The following is an 18,561-nucleotide window of genomic DNA, read 5'->3' as shown; positions in this document are numbered from 1 at the left end:
ATAGACTTGTTCAGTAAAGAAAATGTATGTTCAAGACCAAAATAGATATTGGAAGATAATGCCTTTATGTCAGTAAGAAAAGCCTAAAATTTGAAAAGTTTTAAAGTTGAGACCTGATATGTGCCAGGGCAAAGATTTAAAGATAGCTAAAAAGTGTTTCTAAAAAGTGCATTCACAGACATGATTGAAGTGTAAAGGATTTCTTGGAGATGTGTGTCATGTTTTTAACAGGCTTCCAGGAAATAAAAGTCAAACTGTGGTTGGTTGCTTTACATGTCAGTCAGACATCCTCCTGTCCTGTCTTTGGCCAATGAAAGCTGCTTTGAGGTCCAGACCTTTCAGACAAACAGCACCTGTGACAGACATAGATCAAAGCAAACTCACTTCATCTGCTTGATGTTGGTTCGATTTTTTCTCTGCTCAAAACAAGAATTTGTGTAACAACATGAGAATCACACAACTTCAAATCTGTAAGTTTGCATGAATATCTTTTCATTTGCTCTGATGTCAGTTTTTTTTGTTATTGGGTTGCATTGTAAAGTAAATTGTAAAATGTGTTTATATATTATTTTATAGATCTGCTCATATGGCTTCAAGCTGTGGAGACTTTGGATCTACTGACAGATTTGGGACAAAATGTGACTATAAACTGTGATCTGGATGAAGAAGAGATTTATTGGTTATTACTGAAAACATCAGATCCTCCTGTGATGATATTACGCACTTTATCATCAACACCTTTATTCTTCAACAAAACATTAAGAAACAAATATTCACTTCAATCTAAAAATCATCTGTTTATAAATAACATCACTATTGATGAATTAGGAGTTTATTACTGTATGAAGATAGAAACAACACCACCTCCAAAATTCAGCAGTGGCACCAGACTACATGTAAATGGTAAGTGATCATCCCAAAATCTATTTAAATTCAGTCTTGTCTTTAATATTTTGTTGTACACAGATTGTACTGTTTCTTTGCAGAGCCAACAGAAAGGCCAAACCAAGTAACATATATACAGCCAAATCATACAGAAGTGAATGACATTGAACGAAATGAGGACAGAGTCACACCGTGGCAGACTCTTACTATCATACTTGGTCTGCTGAATGGTGTTTTGTTCATTGTGATCATAGGTGAGTAAATAAAAGTTTAGGCTCTAAATATAAATGTAATGTTAAATCTGATTCATTGTGTTTTTCCGAAGGACTATTAAAGGTTTTCATTGTTGGAAGTAAAATATCTGAAGATTGTTTACAACCCCTTCATGACACTGAACTACAACAGGTGACCTACAGATGTTTATCAGCGAGTCACAAACCAGTTACAGGTAAATCATTTTAAATCACAATAAATATATTACAATTGGTTTGTTTTTAGTATTTTTTGGATTGCATTCACATTGTTTATACAAGTATCCGTTATCTTTTTCAGTATACAGATTGATTTTTTTAAAGCTGCATAAAAGTCTCTGCAAAACAAATCCAGTATAACTTCTGTGCTGATCTAATGCTGCCATCTCACAGTTTACACGAGCTGTTATTCACACTGGATTATATCACACCACTCATTTACTAATGTATGTAGTTTTTATTCTTTAAGTGTTTCTGTAATAGGTGACATTGTGTGGGCAGCTCAAAAAATGTAAAGTTTAAAGATAAATGCAAAACGTCTATAAGTGATCAAACTGAAGTACTGTACATGTAGTTTATATAGTAGTTTTAACATAAGTCTTCTTGGTTAACAATCATTCTTACTTGATTTTTGGCAACAACATGTTACAACCAGCCATAATGCAGCTGCAGAATTGTAGTTCAATTTAGCCTTAACATCCACTCAGATGTTGTAAAAAAAAGTTATTAGTTATGAATAGGGTGTTTAAATACTGGTGTATCTGTGACTGTTGATGTAAATATAGGCTAATCTCTTTGCCAAAATGTGTACACTGCCAAAACTCTCTTAGTATTTTTGTCTCAAAATCAAGATGCATTTTCTTGATGAGTTAAATGACCTACGAAAATAAGTCACGTTTTTAGAAAAAAAAATGTAAAAATTAAGTTAATTTGTGCTTAAAACAAGCAAAAATATCTGCCAAAAAAGATTTTTCTTTCGTACCCCATTGGCAGATATTTTTTTAAGCACAAATTAACTTAATTTTTACATTTTTTAGAAATTTACTTGAATTTAATATTTTTTGTCTACGAACTAGATTTTTTTAGGTTATTTTGCTTATCAAGAAAATTAATCTTAATTTAAGATTTTTTAGATATTTCTACTGATAACAAGAAAAAAATGCTAAGTAAGAAAATCTTTTTTTTTGGCAGTGTATAGTTTGATCCAATGGAAGGTTAAATTATTAAAACTTAATAATATCTGTTGTAGTGAATTATCATAACTATGGAAATGTTACTGATGTTTATCAAGTTTTCTTAATAAATAGTTTTAATAAACTTGGTCAAATTGCTGTATTGTTAAAGATGTTAAAGTCAAGTGAACAGTCAGCTTTATTGTCCATTCTGTTATATGTACAGGACATACAGAGGATTCAAATTCATGTTCCCTCATAATTTAACACAAGTGTTAAAAGCTAAAAAAATAAATAATAATGATGCAGCTGGATAGTTTCAATGGTGCCACAGAATGAGCACATGATGGGTGTCGGGCTCTGGCTGTCAAATGTAGTTTTGTGTTTTGATGCTCTGTGTTTGTATATTTATGGATTTAGGGTTAAACATCATACATTTTGAAAAATACATTGTTGCAAAAAAGTGTCTTCATCCTTTCCAATCAGTTTGTGTCAAGTCTAAATATAATGAATACCATGGTTTACATTTTGGGTTGAACCAAATTAAACATAGTTGTCTATCAATTTATTGAAAAATACTGCTTCAGTTATCAAGTCATAGTGAAGCTATACTTTTTTTTTCTTGCATTATGTACTGTATCGAACACTAATAATATATCTAAAAAAAAGTATCACATGCAGGTTTGCAATCACAAACATCTACTGTGTGAAAGAAATAATATTAACATTGATAAATATGAAAACTATTCCTTTAAGCCCCAACCAATACGAGACCTCATAATGTGTTGGAATAGGTTGATATGTCTGTATATATTTCATGTCTTTTGTTGTTAACAAAACGTTAGGCTACACAATGTGGTTAAACTCAACAGAAGTGTTTAAATCAAACCCAGAAATGTTTTCCACTGGTTTGGTTTCTTTACCAGTAATGACTAATAGAGTCTCACCTTTAACTAGACCCGTGGTTTTACCCTGCACCGAGTTCAGTTGTTTATTCAGCGCATTAAACATTTATGTATCACTATACTAAATGTTTTCTTAACCTTAAATGGTAACAGTTTTTCATCTAGATCTCAGATTCACATTTAGTTTGTAACGTATATAAAGACATTCATTAAAGTAATTTGCCAGTCTGGGTTACTCTCAGGATTAGATCAAAGAAAGAAATGTGTTTACATATGTGCTAGTGGGGTGATCGTGAATGAAAATAGTGCTAAAATATCAAGCCGGCACAAAAGCTATTTTTCCAGGATTCTCTTCATACTAAATCCACTCTGAATTAAAAAAAAAAAAAATTAGGCAAAATCTTTCTTTTCACCATCCCATTGCTGTTGCACTACTATTACTTGCCAATAAATTCAGAGGAGCTGTTATATACCCTATGCTATGTGTATAAAATGTTATAGACTTGTTTTACTGTATACTTAATTAATTTAGTCAATCTTGGGAATGTATATCTTTTAAACGTCTTTTTCCAAACAACAAATTATAATATATATATATATATATATATATATATATATATATATATATATATATATATATATATATATATATATATATATATATATATATATATAAGACATGTAATAAACTTACAAAGTTGAATCTGAATAATCTTTGTGCTGCTGCTTTGATCTGAACACTTAATGAAAAGAAGACTTAAAAGAAGACATATCATGAAAATCTGACTTCTTTCATGTTTAAGTGCTATAATTGGGTCCCCAGTGCTTCTATCAACCTAGAAAATGTGATAAAGATCAATCCAGTAACTTGGTAAACCATTCTCTACAAACGGTATAAAATATATAATTGAACTTTGGCTCCCCTTGTGATGTCAGAAGGGGATAATACCGCCCCTTAATCTGCACTATCCAACCACGACACTGCCATTTTGTGCAGAGATCAACTCATTTGCATTTAATAGGACATACCTAAAAATGCCAAATTTATGCTCACACCTACAGAGTGGCAATATTATTATGTTAAGATAAATTATCTATATGATATCGTGAGCTAAAGCTTCATATATTTACTCTGTGGACAGCAAAGATTTATTTGACCATTTGAGGCACATTTCTCCATGAAATACGACAAAAAGCATGGGAGCTACTCAGGTTATAATGCATACATTTTAATATGTGCATACATTCGTGTGTGTGTGTGAGAGAAAGACATCAATCAGGTGGGGTACCATCATGCTCCATCAGAGGGCACTTTTTCTTCGACATTATCTACCATATAGTGCACTACATCCCCCATAATGCTTTCGCAAATTGATTCACTCTGGCGACACCTGCTGGTTCAAATAGTGTAAAAGCAGCAAACATTTGTCCAAACGTTTGACACTTTTTACAAAATAATAACAACATTGTTCTAAAAATATGTTTGTAAGAAAAATAAATAATTTAATTTAATTAATACATAATTAAAAGTTTTATTTTTGGCCAACAAATCATTAAAACAAACTCTCTTTTTAATTATGCACATTTTTGTCATTAAATCTGTCTATAAAGAAAAAGTAGACAAAATGGTAGTGTTACTAGTCAGAAGGATTAATGTTTTATGAACTTTTATAATTAAACTGACCCGAGTTCACCTACACTGGTCATTTGTGATCAACTCCCCCTAGTGGTGAATCGTCGGATGTTCGAAACGTTTCGAAACAGTTATGACGTAATGAAGCCTCGTTTGCTAAAATCACGTGACTTTGGCCAGTTTCAAACAAGATCCGAACCAATGAATCGAAACAAAAGATTCTTAGATGTTTCGAAGCCTTAAGAAAGTCGCCCATCACTATCATTACCTAAAGCTTCATTCAGCATTGCTCCCTAGTGACAACCTAGCTAGTGTGCAAATGAATACATTTAATTTTATTCAATAATCCAGGCAGAAATTTGTTCTTGTAGGGATGAGGTGAGATCTCGTGCGACGAGATCTCGCGAGATTAAATATGTATCGCGAAATTATGTCACGAGATTTGCCGTGGAGGTTAAATGTTTGCCGTATCTCAAACAAAATGCTGCATCGTTTGGAGGTCGCGTTTGTAGACTACATACATCATAAATACTGTCTTATTAGGGAATGTTAACAATTATAAAGTTCAAAATGTTTGGATAGAAGTAAGCGTCTAAAGTGAAACTAAAAGATGCGAGTCCTTTAGCGCCCCCTGCAGGCATTTTTTAGAATACATAATGCTGTTTATTACAAAGCCTATTACTGTAATGTGTTTGTTTGTTTTGATAGTTTATTTAAATCATTTATTATTGCGTCGTTATTATGATGTCATTTTAAAGCGTCACTTGAGACTATTTTTATTACCAAAAAATCTAAATCAAATCAATTAGCAAAATCATTGTTAGGCACAGTCCTAGATTAGTTAAAACATTTCAAAATTATGTGATTTCAGTTTTCTATTCATTTATTGTATCATTAAGGATTTTTTAAAAAGTGTAAAAATCTCGTTTTTGTGAACCAAATCTCTCATGTCTCGTCTCGTGAATTAAGTGTCTCCTCACACCCCTAGCTATTTATCTGGTTAAAAAATAAAATTGTATTTGTGTAAGGGGTGGTGGCACAGGTTTGCTCCTTACTTACTAAATGTAAGTTGTGTGATTTATATGAAGATGAATTGTATGGTTAAAAATGACTCTGGTGCACCTGTTTTAGACAATAATAGCATTGACTGATGTGTTACTTTACTAATTCTTAATAAATTCTCTAAACACCTTCCTCAAAAACATGCTTAACCACAACACCACCTACAGTTGTTCGGATAAAGTCGTAGTTTTGATACAGCCTGTCCGGAAACTCTTTGCATCTTCTAATAAATGACAGCTTACCAGTCTGCAACACATTGCTCTTACCAAAGGACAGAGGTGTGCAAAGTGTGGTTTAGCTGTGTTCAATCAAACTCCTGACTTGCTAAAACACTGACTTTAAAGGTCTGTCCGTTGTTTAGGAAGTGGTTCAACTTTGAACAGGGTGAGGTCTATTAGCTTTAGCAAAAGGCCTATAGTCACTTTTAACCATGGTGAGCGTACTAAGTATTAATACTTTGTTGAAAAAAAAAGTTTAAAATGTGCAAGTTGTGTTAACTCATTGCAACTTTGTTAAATAAATGTTTTTTTTTTTCTTAAAGAAAAGCACATGCACACAATGATAGATTTATTATTATTATTTATTTAATTGATCTTTCTAACTTTTATGATACACAATACATATTAGCAAAATAAAAGCCAAACACTTACTGCAAGTTTAATCCATCTATGCAATTTACTGTTCATCAGTTGTTACATGACACTGACCTTGACTAAACACAAAAACAGCTCGTCTTTGAACTACATGCAAAGACCATCATGCTTGTGAAAGATCTGTGCAGGCTGCAGGAAATGGCTGCAGACGTAAATAAAGTTTGCACAGTAAGAACAAATTAAAAGAAAATGATATACAAGTGATCGCTTACAATCAAATGATCATCACTGCAAAATAAACCTTTGGTTTATTCGTGCATAATAAAAATATTTTTAATAGACTACAAATTTGAATAGATCTGTAAAAAATCTGTTTACATATTGGGATAAATCGGTTTGCAATTTTATTTTGATATTTCTCTAAAAAGTTAAATAAAATATGAAAAGCAGGAGTTTGCACTGCAGGTCTGGGGGTGTGAAAAATGGTGTACTGTATGTGCAATAACAACGACAAAAACATTACAAATAAACGCATTCGACAAAGGATGATCAAGATACAATGTACATTAATAAAATGAAGCTCTTTCAAGACAATTATATATGCCTTCTCTATATTAGATGTACTGTATAGAAATAGTATTAAATATATATGTCTAAAACTGAAACGTTTATGAAAGCTGTAAAATAAAAAGGTTACACATAAAGGTCTGAATAAACCAAATCAATTACCAACCTAATGTTATAACACAGCATTTTTTGTCAAATCAACATTTATTTTTATGCTACTTTAACAATATTTTAACAAGTTATGTCAACTATTCATAGGTCAAAACTTAAAATAGTATGTTGAATTGACTTGCAAAACCAAGTTGTTTTAACTTTATGCTACATGCTTCACGCTTCATCTACAGGTCTTACAGTATGTGAAACATTTGTCTAATTCTTGTTTTATTACAAATAACACACATTTATTGAAGTTATCTAAATAGTTTTTACAATGTTACAGTGTTACTGAGAAATGTAATGAAGTTGATTTACTTTTGTATGTTTTTGATTTGTGCTGCCGTAGAAAACTGAAGGTTCACTTGACTTGAATGAGGAAAAGCTTAACGCAGTGTTATTCTCCAGAATAGCAAATACCTCCTGGAGAAAAAACATAATAAGTATTAAATTAATATTTTTACAGATGGCATCACATAACTCTTCATTTAATTTAATCTGAGTAAAAAAATAACTCACCAATAACCAATGATGAGAAGACCCATAATGATGATAATGTGCCACTGTGTCTCTTTCTTCTTAAAAACCTTTTACAGCAGTCAGATTTAGACACTTTGACTCAGTAAGATTAGTTGCTTCTGTAACTAAGGGGTCTATACATGAGGAAGATGTGTTACAATAATAAGTGTTACTGATTTTGTGTAGTCACTGCATTTTTACAAAACAAACATTATTACATAATTATTATTAATTACACCAGGGCTGTTGAATGCTGTTTTCTGATTGGTTGAGAAATGTATTCATATACAAATTTATCTGTAAAACGCACACCTAACCTGTCAAATGTTTTAAAATAACCATGCACCAGAGTTATGTTTGTTGTAACTGTGATATAAGAAGAGCAATTGACTCCGCTCCTTTGAATTAGTAAAAAAATAATGCACACCAATGTTACCAACTTGGGTGTGCATTATTTTCGGATTATTCAACGGCCCGTCGTCAATTATTCCTTACATATCTAAATGTGACCCTGCTGTCAAATCCACAAAAGTCTCAATCTAAATTTGAGATTCAAATATTTCAGTAATTGAATTTCATAATTGATTTAATCTTTGGCATTACTCAGTCAATATTAACAAAATCAAGATTATATTTTCAAAGAATATAGGGTTATGTCGATTTTTGTTATGTAGAAAACAGTTAATCACTAAAAATTATTTTAGCAACTTGAGCATTGAATACAAGTATGACCTGCTTATTAAAGTAACACTTACCGATGATGTTCAGTCTTGTGCTGTTACTGAATTTTGGAGATCCTGTGCCTGTGTTCATACAGTAATAAACTCCTAACTCATCTACAGTAATATTATATATCACCAGATCATGTTTAGACTCTACTGAATATTTGTTTTTAAATGTTTTATTTGTGTAAAAAGGTAATGGTGAGTTTGAGAATGAGCGCAGTATCACTGTATGAGAATCTGATTGTTTCAGTAAAATCCAATAAACTTCATTTGAGTCCAGATCACAGTTTATAGTCACATTTTGTCCCAAATCTGTTAGTTGATCTAAAGTCACTGCAGCTTGACACCACATTAACACATCTATAAGGAAAAAAACAGAAAAACACACATTCAAATTAACAAAATGTATACTGTAAATGCACTAGAAGTCGCTCTGGATAAAACCATCTAATAAATCTAAATAATAAACCTCCATATTATTACTTATTAAATAACAAATCAAAAATGTAATAAATGTAACAAAAAAATTACTAATAAATAATCTTAATACTCTTACTTAAAAAGTAATAAACTTACAGAGTTGAATCTGAATAATCCTCATGTTGCAGTTTTGATTTGATCACTTTAATATAATGAAGCACGCTTTACCGCAAACATACACACACACACACAGTGTTTAAACTCGACTGCACATCTCTAAAGTGAACACAAGCTGACAAACATCAGACAAAGGAGGTCAAGATTTTATTAACATGTACAACACTAGAGGGAGAACTTCAAACAGAAGTTAAACATGTTTAAACATAACTTAGTTGTTAGTTACAGAGAGGTTACCTATCCATTTAGTCATCCTCTTTACATCTTTGTGTTTAACTTACTGTTGTTTTGGATAGTGAAAAGCTGTGCTTACAAAGTAAGACTCTCTCATTTCCGGTCCTCTAAACTTACTCAAATAAAGAGGATCATAATGTTGCAGTAACATGAATTGATATACTTTCCAAATGATATAACTATGAACAAAACAACACATTTTTTATTTTACAAATTATTAATACAACAGGGTAACAGCTTACACTTCGTTATTACTCAAGTCCTGTCAGTTCACATCACACAGTTGCATCAGTTAAAAATTCACCCAAAAATTAAAATTCTGTCATTCTTTACTCACTCTCATGTTGTTACAAACCTGTATACATTTCTTTGTTCTGATGAACACAAAGTAAGATATTTTGAGAAACGTTTGTAACCAAAATATTCATGGACCCCATTTACTTCCATTATTTTTTCTATTATGCAACGGATCTGTTTTTAAATTAAGGCAGCTCACTCAAACTTTAGTCTGGGACAAAAACAATCTGTAAAAATAAGAGACATTTAAAATCACAATAAAAAAACAAAGATAGATAATACTTTAAAATATCAAACGAAAATAAAGGTAATTTGAATAAAAAACGTTTAAATGTGTTAAAAAGAATAAAACAGGAGTAAAAGTGACAGGAGTAATACAGGACAAAAGGTGGGCTACAGCAGTGCGAGTATGGTTTTGTGTGAAAAAAAACCTCGGTCAATAGGCTACTTAGGCTACTACACGCTCATTCGCAGTGAAGAAGCTGTATATACACAAAATAAAACCATTTAAAGTTTTCATCTAAAGTGGAATTAATGTCGCTAAGCAATCCGTTGTATTATGGTGCTTTGTAGTGGTGTTGAGCAGTTGGATCATTAAAGATCCCAGGATGTCTTTTGAAAAAAGAGTAGGGGTGTGCTCCGGCATCCTGGCCAAACTTTCCCATTGACCTACTAATCATCCCCTCATACTAATTGTCTATATTACTCGGTCTCCTCTCCACTAATAAGCTGGTGTGTGGTGAGCATTCTGGCTCAATATGGCTGCCGTCACATCATCCAGGTGGATGCTGCACATTGGTAGCCTGGTAATACCATCCTCTGCTATTTTGCTTCGCTTCATAGACAGAGTCTGGCTGGGCATAATTGACAATCGTTTTCCTTCTCGTGGGAGGGGCTTGTCTGAAGTTTAAAATCATTGGTCTAAACGTAAGCCAATCACACATAACATTTGGATATGATGTGCTTTATGCGCCGGATCAGCCGCATCGAATCTCTGCTGTAAAATACACGTATGATGTGAAAACAAACCCATCGAGCGAAATACCAGAGTTAACATGGTTATGAACGACTTTTGCAGATTATGTAAAGTAAATCGGGCCAGAGCTAGTTGACCACTATCCTTACGGTGGCTTTCCACTCACGTCTAACGGGAGGAACGCCCCTCTCTCCTCTCAAACTCTTCCACCAGACAACCATAACCATATGTAAATTAAATCTTCTTCCTACCTTATTTTCTGGTTAATCAGGAATGTCACCAAAGAATGCTTGCCCACGCGTCCTCCACCATTAACTGTGAACAATATAATTCCCTTTCATGATTTCTCGATCGTTGTGCACGTCAAGCTGTGCTGCACACAGTTTCTCGCTGACGATCGGTAAAGTTGATAAATTAAACTTTTCCAAAAACTTGTCGGGAGTAGGGCAACAACATAATCTCCATTCAAATGTTTAACAAACACTTTTCTTGTTCGGGTTTAAGTTGGCAAGTGCCGGTTCTCCACAACAGAGCTCTCTGTGTCTCCATGTCCATAACAGACTTCAACCGTGAATCGGCGTTTCGCGTCTACGTCACGGCTCTCAGCCCGCCCTCTGTTCGTTGATTGGACGGTCGTTTTGGGACCGGTGGAAAACGGTTTGAATGGGAGGTATCTCAGACTGAGTACAGAAGCGTAATGAAATTTAGCGGAAGTACGAAGTCTGACGTAGTCAGGCTAGCACATTGGTGGTGGTTGAGGAGATTCCCCCATTCATATGTAAAGTGCTTTAAGTGCTGCAGAAAAGCGCTATATAAATGTAACAAATTATTATTATTATTATTATATCACAGATATAATCATCATTCAACATTAATGACCGATAGAAGTGAAATTAGATAACTTTTTCTTTATACCAAAGTCTGAATCCAAAATAACGCTACTGTTACACGAGCGTTTTCTTTTTCTGCTGTTAAATTTCTTTTTGGGAATCCCAGTAAGGACTCCAATAATGTTCTCTAAGTCCTGTCTGGAGACAAAACAACTAATTCTGGCTACATTTGTAACAGTGGCGACCCCAGGATTGTTTTCATGGGGGGGCACAAAGGGGCCAGTGCAAATCTTAGGGTGGCACAATTAAAACATTTATTATGCCTGAATCTAATGGTCAACAGTTTTCCCTTTGCTTTTAATGCTACTTGGAGTATAGTTATTCTTATTTATTACTAGTATATGATTTACTAGAGACAAATAAAAATTGCAAATAATTTAAAGATCAGATAGTGGAATAGTATTAATCTATTAAAGATGAGTATCGACCGATCATTGTTTGATTTGTGTATTTAAAATACATTATTTTATTAAACTATACAATGAGTTATATCCAGTTAACCTACTGTAATTAAATGAGTGACATACTTTAGTCCTTAACACGTTTCTAGTCTTCTATTAAGTTTTCTCGACGTAGGCACCAATCTTACCACTCGCTCTCTCTGTCTCTCTCTCTCTCTCTCTCTCTCTCTCTCTCTCACACACACACACACACACACACACACACACACACACACACACACACACACACACACACACACACACACACACACACACACATTCTGGTTTCCATGTTTTGTGGGGACATTCCATAGACGTAATGCATTTTATTCTGTACAAATTGTATTTTCTATTCCCCTTACCTACCCCATTCCCTAACCCCAACCATCACAGAAACCCTTCACATTTTCAAGAAACATCATTTTGTTAGATTTATAAGCTTGTTTCCTCATGGGGACATCAAAATGCCCCCACAAAGTCACAAAAGCACTGGTATTCCTATCTTTGTGGGGACAATTGGTCCCCACAACGTGATAATTACCAGGTCCACACGCGTTTGAAGGGAAAAGTGCGTCTGTCTGATTGCGTCCTTGTATTGACTTTGAATGTAATCTACTCGCGCAAATCGTTGAACTTGCGTTTGGGGAGTATGCCCCATAATGAATGGAAACACATTATTCCCTTTGTGGCACCACAGGCAGCGAGCACGCAAAAGCGCAGCGGGTAAACTGACAATAGTAGTGCGAGACCTTCAGCCTATGTGCCGGGCAGGGGCGTCATGCACCATTTTTTAAGGGGGCACAGTGTGCACAGCTCACAGAAATGTGTGCATACACAGACATCAAATGAAATATTATAGATTCTTCAGTCTTTTCTATGGCACTTACATTTCTAACAAGCTGAGCGCCCCAGCCTTCATGCAAAAACCTCCAAAACAAAAGTGTTGCCTAACTTTTATATCAAATACTATTCAATCGGAATAATGACATATTGGCATCATATTTACATTGGAAACAGCATGTTTTGTTTATTTACGTTTTGTTTAATGACTTTAATCTTTAATTGTGTCATTACAGTTTCTTTCGATTGCTAAACAACAGTGGGCCCAACTGGAGCTACATGTGCAAAACTCTAACTACAGTCTGCAATACCAAAAGTCACCTGAGCTAAACTGTACATATCACCTGCAAAACACACTTCAAGCAACACAACTCTAAACACATGACTCAAAACAGCTCAGTGCAGCCAAACACTAAACACAACCCTCAATGAGATAACACACACTGTCACTCACAACACACTGAGAGGAAAAACACTAACATCAAACACCAATACACAAAACACTAACTTTTTATCTTTACAGTTTCAACAATTTCAGTGACTTCATACAAAGTAATGTTTTCTTCAAATAATTATTTATTTATTGATTGATTGATTACATGATTTACATTTTTTTTCAATTGCTAAATGACAGTGGGCACAACTGGAGTCACATGTGCAAAACTCTAACTACAGTCTGCACAGCAGCAGTTCATGTGGACCAAACTCTTGTTCATTTTTCATTGCTTGAACACAGTTTTCAAAACACTACACACTTATCCCATGACTTTAACCACAACCTGCACAACACTGTGGATTTACAGCACTTTGTTCAAATGCTAACACACTGCTGTCAAAACTGTGAACCACACATTCAAAACAGAATTGATTTCAGCCTTGTGCCTTTCAAACACTGCTGATTGCAATTTCATATATATATTTAAAATATATAAAATTCATGTACATTTAGTTTCTACCGTTTTTTCCTCATTACTGTAATTCCATAAATTACTACAAACTATTGAAGCAAACTGCTAATTTTCATTTACCTTAAAGAATTATGATGTTCTAAATAAAATAATAAGTCATGTGATAAATCAATAAATAAATAATTATTTGAAGAAACATTACTTTGTGTGACGTCACTGAAATTGTTCAAACTGTAAAGATAAAAAGTTAGTATTTTGTGTATTGGTGTTTGATGTTAGTGTTTTTCCTCTCAGTGTGTTGTGAGTGACAGTGTGTGTTATCTCAGTGATGGTTGTGTTTAGTGTTTGGCTGCATTGAGCTGTTTTAAGTCATGTGTTAAGAGTTTAGCTCAGGTGACTTTTGGTAGCGCAGACTGTAGTTAGTGTTTTGCACATGTAGCTTCAGTTCTGCTCACTGTCGTTCAACAATCGAAAAAAACTGTATTGAAATTTTTAGAACATCATAATTCTTTAAGGTAAATGAAAATTAGCAGTTTGCTTCAATAGTCTGGAGTAATTTATGGAATTACAGTAATGAGAAACTAAAAGTACATACTGTAATTCAGACAAATAATTGAGTCCTGCCTCTCTATAGCATCAGGCCACTACATGCCACCCTTCTCCCTCCACAAACCCGTCTTCCTTGTTCCATTTCCAAAATTAGTTTTTCTGAGCTCTACATATATATACATCATATTTATATGAAAGGTAATATTTTATATATATGAAATTGGAATTTATATTTATATGAAATTGCAGTTAGCAGTGTTTGAAAGGCACAAGACTGAAATCAATTGTGTTTTGAATGTGTCCTTCACAGTTTTGACAGCAGTGTGTTAGCATTTAAACAAAGTGCTGTAAATCCACAGTGTTGTGCAAGTTGTGTTTAAAGTCATGGGATAAGTGTGTAGAGTTTTGAAAACTGTGTGCAAGCAATGAAAAACCAACTAGAGTTTGGTCCGCATGGACTGCTGCTGTGCGGACTGTGGTTGGAGTTTTGCACGTGTGACTCCGGTTGTGCCCACTGTCGTTTGGCAATCGAAAAAAACTGTAATGCATTTTTCAAAACAACTGCATTATCCTATGAAATTAATGTAATTTTAAATCCATAAAGTATATAAACAACGAAAATTACATAAGCTATAGCCACGTGATTGATTTTAATGTTCAATAACGATTTAAAAAAATATGTTTAGATAAAATTATTAGAGGAACGGATTTTTTCATTAAATGTTACCTCGTATGTGAGCATGTGTGATTCCGCGCCCCCGTGCCCGTGAACTCTGGCGAACTTTGGCGTTGGACCAAGAAGATGAATCTAGAAATCTCTACTAATATAACGTTGAGACGGTCACATTTTAAATTATACATTTTCTACACAGAGGAGGTTAACTGCACATTACCGTCCTGGGGTTTGGAAATGTTGTGAGCGTTTCTTAGACGTTTTAATTCCTCAGATAGCGCTGATGACGACAAAATAAAAAAAATTTAACATGATCAAAATGGCGAAAATGACAAGTGAAAGTGACAAGGATGCAGCACAGAATTTATGTGCATATTAAACAGATTAAAAGACAAGTGACAGATTAATGGATGCTTCTTTGATTTTGAGGTTGCATGCAAAATCCATTTGGCTCAAAAACCGCGGGTCAGTTTGAATGGGCATGACGTCTCTGGTGCGGGGGCTTAGCCCTGGATGGCCCCAGCCCAATTTAAACCCTGACAGTGATTATCTAAGCTTGAAACAATATGCTTTATATAACCTATAATTAACTGAGTTTTACTTCCTAATTTTTGAGGTTCTTCTGTAATGCATGCAATGGCTGAACAGGAACGAACAGGACGTCACGTGTACTTCACAGTGCGGCTGCGCGTAGTCGTGGCTTCGCGGGTAAAGGAGAGGAGAGGGGTTAAAGCGTAACTAAACCCCTGGTCAGAGCCTGACTCCACCCACTGGCAATATTTGAAAAATGCAAGAAAAGTGGGCAGATCCCAACGGAGATAGAGGGGACGAACTTAAGTGTGTAGTGAGATCGTAACAAGGGCGTGGTGAGCTTGAATATGCTTACGTCACGAGTTACTTTTTGGACCCAACATCCAATATGAAAATTCAACTGCAGTAGCCACCGTTCAACCTGAAGAGGGCAGCACTCAGACATTTTTACACCATATATTGTAGTATTGAAACACTTTATATCCAAATGTCAAAAAAATTACTAAAATGAATGAACAGCACTAATAAACCATCATTCTTACAGATCTTTAACCTATTTTCTTCCATATAAATGTGATACAGAGAACTAAACAGGATGAAATGAAAACACCAAGGACAGTAAAATTCATCCATAAATGTGTTTCTCGTGCTTGGTTTCCATTTTCTTCTGTTGGTTGTTCTCCCGTCTGTACTGTTGATTCTACAACAAAAAGTAGAGAAAACCATCACTGGCATGTAATAAAGCAAAGCAAGTAGCAGAATTACAATGTAAAATACAGTTCACCTTCATAAGTATTAGGAAGCTTATGCTCCGTTTGCTGTAGATACAAGAAATGTGTAAGATGAATATGAAGCAAAAGTACAGATTGTACCATTTGATTAACATCTGATTTTGTTTCAACACATACATGCTTTACCATAAAGAACAAGGTCATTTCTTCCTGACTTATGTGTGCGGTCACCAAATGCAAAACTCAGAAGAAATGGATCCAAGTCATCAAACCGAAACTTTACATTCATGTGTGAACAATTAATGTATCAGGACACAATTTATTACTTAACACTTGACAGACAATTGTCTCATAATGCTCACATTAGATAGAAATGTTGTTTCATTGAGTTGAAAATGAAAAATAAAATGTGATATTCTGCACTTTTCTGTTTCTGATATTTTTTCTGATATTTTGTTTCAGGTTCATCTTTTAGGGGTGGTTTACCAGACAGGGCTTACGCCTAGTCCCGGACTATCTTAAATGTTAGTGTTGTCTTGATAAAAACAGCTTGCTCTGACAAATCTTGTATAAGAATAAAGGGTATTCCGCACACCATTAACTTGCAAAAGACTAAAATATTTATATGCCTGAGGAAGATCTTGTGATCGAAACGTTGTAATAAATATGTTCATCTTTTGGAAGTTAAAGGCGGAGTCCATGATGTTTGAAAGCCAATGTTGATATTTGAAATCACCTAAACAAACACGCCCCTACCCCAATAGAATCTGGACCTTCTGTTGATAGACCCGGCCCACACATACACAACCCAGCATTTGATTTGATTGGCTATAAGTGTGTTTTGGTAGTCGGCCCGTCTCCTTTTCCAAACCGTTTTTCAAACATCGTGGACTCCGCCTTTAATAGTGTGCAGGATATTTTTATACATGACTGGACTTCATTGTCTCTCTATCTACGCACCTATCCGGGACTAACAGGTGTGCAACATTGTTCTTCTTATCACTGACATATCTTAAAATATATCAGTGCGAGTGTTTTATGTTTCAAGATGCACACCAGTAGTGTTTATTTATAAATTATGTTTTTAAAAATGACTTAAATATAATGCCTAGTCCTGGCTTAAGATAATCTCTGAGAAACTATCTCTTAATGTTTTCATTTTTTGACTTCACAGCAAACGTCAAACCGCATGTCAAAAAGGTTTGAGATCCACTGCTGTATAGCATCAAGTTGACTACTATCTTGGTAAACTTCAAATGTTTTGACCATCATTTACTGCATTTAAAAATCTTTCTTAATGTCATGTATATCAGTATCACCACTACACACCTTTGATGATCAGCTGTGTGATCACTTGTTCAGATAAATGTAGGATGAAGCACAGGTAATGTCCTGCATCAGTGTGTGTAAGATTGTTGAGTTTGAGGGAGAAGTTTCCTTTCTCATATTCAGTAGGGAAAGATTCCACTCTGTTAGTGTAGTTGAAGTCCTGGCGTTGTAGTGAAAATTTGCCTTCTATTATGTCATAGACAGCCAGGTTGTCATTGTGTCTCCAAAACACATTAATGTCAAAAGGTTTGTGTTCAATTTCATTGGTAAAACACGGCAAGACAACTGAACCTCCAGTAACACCCACAACAACATTCACATCCTGCAGGGACACTGAAATGAGAGAAGACAGTTGAGAAAACTCATATACAATCACATTATTTGTTAGTTTTAAATGGGGCACAAGTGTACCCCTCAAAATTCGTTTTAGGTGCTTACCTTTGTTGATCAGCAGTGCAAATACACAGATAATGGAGTAACTGTAGAAAACATGAGAAAACGTTTCTGTAAGTTCCTGTAGATCATAACATAGGATGGTTCTAGCAAATATCAATGCTATCACTGTAAAAAAATTCCGTAGAAATTGCAGCTGGGTTGCCAGTAATTTACAGTATATTTACATTTATGTTATTTACTGGCAAGAGTTTGTTCAAAGTTAAATGAACATTAAACATTTACAAGTGTTTGTCTTTACAGAGTAAAACTAAAAAAACAGCATCAAGCAAAACATTCTGGAAATCAAAATCTGAAGCAAAAACAGAAAAAGGTTGATGATGATTTCTGGTTCCCAGAATGCTTTGCATGAGGCTGTTATTGTATAGTTTTATTATGTAAAGATAAAGACTTTTTAATATTTAAAATGTATTTAACTTTGAACAAACTCTTGCTAGTAAATAACATAAATGTAAATCTACGGTAAATTACTGGCAACCCAGCTGCAATAACATTGTAATTTCTACTGATTTTTTTACAGTGTAGGCTTATGTTCAGGTAACTGTAATTGCAGACATACATAGACAACAACACATTAGCCAATGTATGGACGTCAAAGGTGCCACCATATTAGTCCTGGCAAGATTTTCTTATTAACACATACATATA

General features: G+C 34.2%; 1 protein-coding gene and 2 long non-coding RNA genes across 3 annotated transcripts in view; 1 reads left to right on the top strand and 2 right to left on the bottom strand.

The window, feature by feature from the left end:
• The window catches only part of LOC129453110 (uncharacterized), a 309,370-nt gene that overhangs the window by 56,540 nt on the left and 234,269 nt on the right, over positions 1 to 18,561 (top strand). The window lies entirely within an intron of this gene.
• Positions 7,676 to 13,669, bottom strand: LOC141359465 (uncharacterized). The gene is made up of 3 exons (XR_012365920.1): positions 9,042 to 13,669; positions 8,496 to 8,825; positions 7,676 to 7,874 (listed from the first exon to the last, which is right to left on the bottom strand). It is a non-coding gene; the product is annotated as an uncharacterized lncRNA (long non-coding RNA).
• Positions 16,018 to 17,941, bottom strand: LOC141359379 (uncharacterized). Its single transcript, XR_012365839.1, has 3 exons — positions 17,899 to 17,941; positions 17,461 to 17,793; positions 16,018 to 16,100 (listed from the first exon to the last, which is right to left on the bottom strand). It is a non-coding gene; the product is annotated as an uncharacterized lncRNA (long non-coding RNA).

Source organism: Misgurnus anguillicaudatus, chromosome 23 (genome assembly GCF_027580225.2).
Source record: "Misgurnus anguillicaudatus chromosome 23, ASM2758022v2, whole genome shotgun sequence".
Taxonomy (NCBI): domain Eukaryota; kingdom Metazoa; phylum Chordata; class Actinopteri; order Cypriniformes; family Cobitidae; genus Misgurnus; species Misgurnus anguillicaudatus.
The sequence above is the reverse complement of the archived record's forward strand: the minus strand, read 5'-3'. Positions and strand labels throughout refer to the sequence as shown.